Genomic DNA, 6,000 nt, shown 5'->3' with positions numbered 1-6,000 from the left:
AGAAAAAGGACAGGAGAAAAAAATCCACACAGGAAAATGCAAAGAAAGGCTGGTTTTTACAGTTGGTTCTGTTACTGAACTCTTTCCCACTGGTAGAAAAACATTTGTTTCCTAATCAAAATACTTATCAGTTTTTCTGATTTCCTGTCTTTATTCTTGCTGTTTCTCAGCCAGGAATGTCCTTTCCCTCATCTCCACAAATTGAAATTCTAGCCATTCTTTGAGACTCAGCTGAGATACTACATCTTTGTGGATGGCTTTGCTGATCTTCCAGTTTGAATCCACCTGCTTGCCAATGTTGCCCAAACACTTTCTGAGATGTCAGGGGTTAGGCAATCAAGGTGGCTAAAGTCTGGTCTTCTCCCTAGAGAACCTCACAATCTGATTAATAAATTGGTCTTTGCTTTTGCTCTATCCTAGTATCCCTTGCACTTCCACATAACACATGCCCTGTTGTTGTTGTTGTTAGGTGCCGTCGAGTCAGTTCTGACTCATAGTGACCCTATGCACAACAGAATGAAACGCTGCCCGGTCCTGAGCCATCCTTACAGTCGTTGTAATGCTTGAGCTCATTGTTGCATCCACTGTGTCAGTCCACCTCGTTGAGGGTCTTCCTCTTTTCTGCTCACCCTGTACTCTGCCAAGCATGATGTCCTCCAGGGACTGATCCCTCCTGGCAACATGTCCAAAGTATGTAAGATGCAGTTTCGCCATCCCTGCCTCTAAGGAGCATTCTGGCTGCACTTCTTCCAAGACAGATTTGTTCGTTCTATTGGCAGTCCATGGTATATTTAATATTCTTTGCCAACACCACAACTCAAATGCGTCAATTCTTCTTCGGTCTTCCTTATTCATTGTCCAGCCTTCGCATGCATATGATGCCCCTGAAAATACTATGGCTTGGGTCAGGCGCACCTTAGTCTTCAAAGTGACATCTTTGCTCTTCAACACTTTAAAGAGGTCCTTTGCAGCACATTTACCCAATGCAATGGGTCTTTTGATTTCTTGACTGCTGCTTCCATGGCTGTTGATCGTGGATCCAAGTAAAATGAAATCCTTGACAACTTTCATCTTTTCTTAGTTTACCATGATGTTGCTCATTGGTCCAGTTGTGAGGGTTTTTCTTTTCTTTATGTTGAGTTGCAATCCATACTGAAGGCTGTGGTCTTTGATCTTCATTAGTAAGTGCTTCAAGTCCTCTTCACTTTCAGCAAGCAAGGTTGTGTCATCTGCATAACGCAGGTTATTAATAAATCTTCCTCCAATCCTGATGCCCCGTTCTTCTTCATATAGTCCAGCTTCTTGTATTATTTGCTCAGCATACAGATTGAATAGGTATGGTGAAAGAATACAACCCTGACACACACCTTTCCTGACTTTAAACCATGCAGTATCCCCTTGTTCTGTCCAAACAACTGCCTCTTGATCTATGTACAGGTTCCTCATGAGCACAATTAAGTGTTCTGGAATTCCCATTCTTTGCAATGTTATCAATAGTTTGTTACGATCTACACAGCTGAATGCCTTTGCATAGTCAATAAGACACAGGTAAACATCCTTCTGGTATTCTCTGCTTTCAGCCAGGATCCATCTGACATCAGCAATGATATCCCTGGTTCCATGTCCTCTTCTGAAACTGGCCTGAATTTCTGGCAGTTTCCTGTCGATATACTGCTATAGCCATTTTTGAATGATCTTCAGCAGAATTTTGCTTGCATGTGATATTAATGATATTGTTCTATAATTTCCACATTCAGTTGGATCACCTTTCTTGGGAATAGGCATAAATATGGATGTCTTCCAGTCAGTTGGCCAGGAAGGTGTCTTCCATATTTCTTAGCATAGACAAGTGAGCACCTCCACGCTGCATCTGTTTGTTGAAACATCTCAATTGATATTCCATCAATTCCTGGAGCCTTGTTTTTCGCCAATGCCTTCAGAGCAGCTTGGACTTCTTCCTTCAGTACCATCAGTTCCTAATCATATGCTACCTCTTGAAATGGTTGAACATCGACTAATTCTTTTTGGTATAATGACTCTGTGTATTCCTTCCATTTTCTTTTGATGCTTCCTGCATTGTTTAATGTTTTCCCCATGGAATCCTTCACTATTGCAACTCAAGGCTTGAATTTTTTCTTCAGTTCTTTCAGCTTGAGAAATGCCAAGCATGTTCTTCCCTTTTGGTTTTCCATCTTCAGCTCTTTGCACATGTCATTATAATACTTTACTTTGTCTTCTCGAGAGGCCCTTTCAAATCTTCTGTTCAGTTCTTTTACTTCACCAATTCTTCCTTTTGCTTTAGCTGCTCGACATTTGAGAGCAAGTTTCAGAGTCTCCTTTGACATCCATCTTGGTCTTTTCTTTATTTCTTGTCTTTTCAGTGACCTCTTGCTTTTTTCATGGATGATGTCCTTGATGCCATTCCACAACTCGTCTGGTCTTCAGTCACTAGTGTTCAGTGCGTCAAATCTGTTCTTGAGTTGGTCTCTAAATTCAGGTGGGATATACTCAAAGTCATATTTTGGCTCTCGTGGACTTGCTCTGATTTTCTTCAATTTCAGCTTGAACTTGCATATGAGCAATTGATGCTCTGTTCCACAGTCGGCCCCTGGCCTCGTTCTGACTGATGATATTAAGCTTTTCCATCATCACTCTCCACAGATGTGTCAGTTTGATTTCTGTGTGTTCCATCTGGTGAAGTCCATGTGTACAGACGCCATTTATGTTGGTGAAAGAAGGTATTTCAATGAAGAAGTCGTTGGTCTTGCAAAATTCTATCATCCCATCGCTGGCATTGTTTCTATCACCAAGGCCATATTTTCCAACTACTGATTCTTCTTTGTTTCCAACTTTCGCATTCCAATCACCAGTAATTATCAATGCATCTTGATTGCATGTTCGATCAATTTCAGACTGCAGCAGCTGATAAAAATCTTCTCTTTCTTCATCTTTGGTCCTAGTTGTTTGTGTGTAGATTTGAATAATAGTCGTATTAACTGTTCTTCCTTTTAGGTGTATTGATATTATCCTATCACTGACAGCGTTGTACTTCAGGGTAGATCTTGAAACGTTCTTTTTGATGATGAATGCAACACCATTCCTCTTCAAGTTGTCATTCCCAGCCTAGTAGACTATATGATTGTCTGATTCAAAATGGCCAGTGCCAGTCCATTTCAGCTCCCTAATGCCTAGGATATCGATGTTTATGCATTCCATTTAATTTTTGACAATTTCCAATTTTACTAGATTCATACTTTGTACATTCCAGGTTCCTATTATTAATGGGTGTTTGCAGCTGTTTCTTCTCATTTTGAGTCATGCCACATCAGCAAATGAAGGTCCCAAAAGCTTTACTCCATCCATGTCATTAAGGCTGACTCTACTTTGAGGAGGCAGCTCCTCCCCAGTCATCTTTTGAGTGCCTTCCAACCTGGGGGGTGCTCATCTTCCAGCACTGTATCAGACAATGTTCTGCTGCTATTCATAAGGTTTTCACTGGCTAATGTTTTTCAGAAGTAGACTGCTGGGTCCTTCTTCCTAGTCTGTCTTAGTCTGGAAGCTCAGCTGAAACCTGTCCTCCAAGGATGACCCTGCTGGTATCTGAATACCAATGGCATAGCTTCCAGCATCACAGCAATGCTCAAGCCTCCACAGTACAACAAACTGACAGACACATTGGGGACACATGCCCTATTTACTTTGTATTCGAGTTGCTATCATGTTTGTCTATATCACTATGTTGTAAACTCCTGGAGAGATGGTAGAATGACTTCAACTCTACCTAGAATGGGGTACAAGTACAGTATAGTATTCTTGAATAGTTGAATGGATGGATGAGAGAAGGAAGAAGACGAGGAGATGGCTGCACAAATATCAAATTCTGCCTTCAAGTGTTTTATCTGTTTTCCTCAAATTTGGGTCTTATAGTGACATGAGAGAAAGTTCTGGACTTCTTGGAGTATAGCAATGGCTCCAAGTCCATAAATTTGCCCTGCAGGATCAGCAAGAACAAAGGTGACCAGGATGATAGAGGAAAAAGAGACTTTAGGACAAGAACTATGGCTCCTGTCCCTTATGAGTTTAAGTCCTATCTGATACAATTATGAACAAACTTAGAGAACTGCAGAGGTGGTATAGTGTAGTGGTTAAACATGTAGACTCTAGGTTCATATACAGGCTCTGCCATTTACTAACCATGTGGCCTTATGTGACCTTATGCAAGTTACATAATATCCCTAGACTTCAGTTTCTTTATAGGTTAGATGGGGATAATCATGATTATAATAGTGCCCATGTGGCTGAGGGCTATGAGGACCATGGTCTCAGGGGGCATCTAGCTCAACTGGCATAACATAGTTTATAAAGAAAATGTTCTACATTCTACTTTGGTGAATAGCGTCTGGGGTCTTAAAAGCCTGTGAGCAGCCATCTAGAATACTCCACTGGTCTCACCTCTTCAGGAGCAAGGAAGAATGAAGGAAAGTAAAGATACAAGGGAAAGATTAGTCTAAAGGACTAATGGACCACATTTACCATGGCCTCCACCAGAACGAGTCCAGTACAATGAGATGGCGCCCGGCTACCATCACTGACAGCTCTGATGGGGATCACAATAGAGGGTCCCAGACAGAGCTGGAGAAAAGTGTAGAACAAAATTCTAACTCAAAAAGAAAGACCAGACTTGCTGGCCTGATACAGACTACAGAAACCCTGAGAGTATGGCCCCAGGACACCCTTTCAGCTCAGTAATGGGATCACTCCTGAGGTTCACCCTTCAGCCAAAGAATGAACAGGCCCATGGAACAAAACAAGACTAAAGGGGTGCACCAGCCCTGGGGCAGAAACTGGAAGGCAGGAAGGAACAGGAAAGCTGGTAATAGGGAACCCAGGGCTGAGAAGGGAGAGTGTTGACATGTCGAGGGGTTGTTAACTAATGTCATAGAACAATGTGTGTACTGTTTGATGAGAAACTAGTTTGTTCTGTAAACCTTCCTCTAAAGTACAACAAAAAAAAAAAAGTGCCCACGTCCCAAGATTATTACAAGGGTTAAATAAGTTAATAAATAGAAAGCAGTAAGTAATTCACATGCCCCAACTAAACAAAAAGTAAATTCAACACAGGTGTAGACCAAAGCCTAGGTGACCTAGACATACTGGGGATTGCTGAGGAGTTAAGGGGGTGCTTGGCAAGGACCTCTAACCCCTTAGAGGGGCACCCATACCTTTCCCATTTAGTCCATATGCTCCTGTAGGAGGCAAAGCCCTGAACATGAAGACCTTGTGTGGCTCAGGGTGGAGAGTCTAAATGATGTGTTTCTGTTCCTGCTATTGAACAAGATGACTTCTCATTCCTCTGCATTGAAATAACATAGATTATAAATGATTAATTTTGTCTGTGATGCATAATGGCATTGCATCATGGTGATTGTCATTGCCTAATAACAATAAGACAAAACAATCTTATTGGACTCTAGGTTCTGGAAGAAGATTCTGGAAGCCAAGGGAGTATATGGCCACTTTCTCCAAGGAGGACCTAACAAGCAGCTATGGGACTGGGGCAGCCACGGCAGGTGCGTACCTGTGGGGGAACAGAAGAGCAAACATCAAGCCTAAAACCAGCAGGCAGTCTGCTCCCATAAGGAAGTTCCCCAGTAAGACATCTGTGCCTGTGTGGGGGCCTTGGCAGAGACGGATAATTAGATTATTACTCACTGGTAGTGGTTGGCTGTGGTGTGTGTGAGTGTGTGGGAAGGGAGGGGTGGAAGCAGAGTAGAGAGATGAGGAGGCTGTTGTCAACAGGGCTTTGAACCTCTGCTGATAATTTGCATTTCTAACAAGTTCCCTGTTGATGCTAATGATGCTGGTTAGGAACAAATTCTGAGAACCACTAGTAGAGCAGTGGTTCTCAAAATTTATCATACATTGTTACCTGGGGATCTTGTTAAAATGTACATTCTGATTCAGTATATCTGGGGGGGGAATGCAAATTCTCAGCAGGGG

Source organism: Elephas maximus, chromosome 1, assembly GCF_024166365.1.
Source record: "Elephas maximus indicus isolate mEleMax1 chromosome 1, mEleMax1 primary haplotype, whole genome shotgun sequence".
Taxonomy (NCBI): domain Eukaryota; kingdom Metazoa; phylum Chordata; class Mammalia; order Proboscidea; family Elephantidae; genus Elephas; species Elephas maximus.
Note: the sequence above shows the minus strand (reverse complement) of the source record.